Source organism: Austrofundulus limnaeus, unplaced genomic scaffold, assembly GCF_001266775.1.
Source record: "Austrofundulus limnaeus strain Quisiro unplaced genomic scaffold, Austrofundulus_limnaeus-1.0 Scaffold33, whole genome shotgun sequence".
Classification (NCBI taxonomy): Eukaryota; Metazoa; Chordata; class Actinopteri; order Cyprinodontiformes; family Rivulidae; genus Austrofundulus; species Austrofundulus limnaeus.
The window spans coordinates 1854771-1857263 of NW_013952435.1; positions in this window are offsets into that span (position 1 = coordinate 1854771).

A 2493-nucleotide genomic window follows, 5' to 3' on the forward strand; every position below is an offset into this window, starting at 1 on the left:
GATAAGTTGTAATTTTCAGTAAAATGTGAGTATATATATAAAAGAAACATTATTAACCCACACAGATATTTTACATGTTACAACATTTATACAGGAATCAAAGAAACTGGGAAAAATAAGACCTAATGGTCAGAATTTTCATCAGCATCCAGCTCTGTGTGTTAGATGGACAAAAATGACAATAAACTATTATAAACTATACTAGACTATAAACTATTCAACATCCAGCCGGCGAGTGACCAACGTTCGGCCCGCCAATTGGTTCATTCACCTCTTAAGTCCAAATCCCTGGGTTTACACTTTAATTACTATAAGTTGTTTTAGTTAGACATAAACGTGTGGTATCTACAGAAACGTCAGAATCTTGCCTACAATATGGTAAAAAAAACATTTCAATGAACACCCAAGACAGTTAAAATTACAAGCAGTTGAAAATAAAACTATGAAAGTGAAAATGAAAATGGTTTAAAAACTTGGCAAGTCAGAAATGTCAAAACAGAGGCATAATATGTTATTTTTGTTTTTGTTGTTTTAATATCACTACTTTTATTACATAGGGTTCTGTAAGTTGTCTTCATGATTAAATGCAGCAAAATAAACTATTTCAAAGGTAACAGATCTTTGTAATACTTGGTTTAYTTACATAATGACTTTAATTGCTGGATGTTCGGCCCCTCAGCTAATGGCCTGCAGTAACTGTTGGCCCCCAGAGCAGTTTAGTTGAATAGCCCTGCAATAAACCAATCAAAAACAAATTTTTATGGCAATTCTTTTAAGTGTTTAAAAAACAAAGTCTGTTTAACCTTTTTACATTTTTCCAACAATGTTTTAGACTAAAACCAACCTCAAGGAGTTCAAACATTGAGTCGTCRTTTCACTTTAGAAAATACAGCTTTGATTTTTTTGGTTCTTTTTAAATTCTTTTGGACAACAAACTCAAATGATTTCATTCAGACCATTGTGGAAACACACACACACACGGTTTGAATTATAAAACTACAACATTATTTTTAAATCTCAATACAGAAGGGCTTATTTTAGCGGTCAACACTTTGAAATATAACTGAACTTTGATGATCATCTGTCAATTTTTGGAGATGTTAAAGAAAATTGCAGATATTTTTAAACACTTTTGTTCTTATATGAGTGCAGTTAATACTCTATTCATAGGTTTTATTTAGAAATATTAAAAGGTGGGCAGCACTTCCTACTACTAGTCCACGTATAAATGTTATTTTACTATTTTATAAAGCATTACCAATTATTTATAATACATATGTAACACTCAGTTTTTGAAGCATGCTTACTATTTGGGTATATACTTTTTTAATGTGCCAGTTAATGAGTCTGCTTTGATGTATGAACAGTGTTTTATATGGTTTAATGATTGGTAATGTTTAGGAAGTGGTTGCAAACTTAAGACAAACCTACTTATAATGCATTCAAACACTTATATGATCAAGGGGCTCTTATTGTGAAGTTATACTAAAGTTAGGTTATTAAACTKAATGATAAAAGATTAAAAATGACCTAAATATGATACAGAATAAAAAACTTTGTGACAAAACAAATGATAAAGGGAAAGTCATGACAAAAGAAACAAAGCACACTGTGGTACAAAAAACTTTAAAATAAAYCATGTTTATATTAAAAACATTTCAGGTTTTCCATTTCAGTTGTATGCAATATGTGAGTAAAACATCTGTGACAGAATATTAATAATATAAGGAGCAGAAAGTACTGACCAGTCTGTGCTAACATTAGCCTGTTAGCCACTTCATTACTCCAACTTCCTCTAACACAGCACCAGCTTTGTCTGAAATCAGAAAATTAACATTTTTTACCAGGTTTGAGTTCATTTTAAATAATTAGCATTTGTCCTTTTTATTAAATTTAGTCTTTTTCTCTTGTCCTAACATGCAAACTATTAATAAATATCAACATTTTGTAGTTCTTCAACATCACAATGTAGTTTTAACTTGTAAATGGATTCATAGTCTTTATGTAATAAGGAGTGGAGTTTATTTCAAATTTCAGGCGTGTTTGTGACTTTGGATGTGTTATTTATTAAGAAAAAGGAAGAAATGGCTCTTTAGAATGTAGAAATCAGGCTCCTGATCAAAGTGGAGATGTTTTTTTAAATTAAAAATAACTTTTTCATAACAAAAAGTCCTAGTAATGGACAATCAGTTCATTTCTGATAACACAGACACCAGCTATAATCAGATAACTGAGCAACAAATTCAGATATTTGTATCATTGAAGGGATAATGTGACCTTAGAATATGACATCATCAAAAATGTGATTTTTATTAGTTGGAGCCTTACCAGGAATTAATAGTTTGGACATTTAAAGATTTTTATTTATATTTTCTGACAAAATAATTGTAATCTAAAGCTTTAGTGGGATTTATTCTGAAAAAGAGTTTTCTTTTTTAAACGTCAAGTTGTGTTTTTCTTCTGATAAGTTATAACTTTCAGTAAAAATATGAG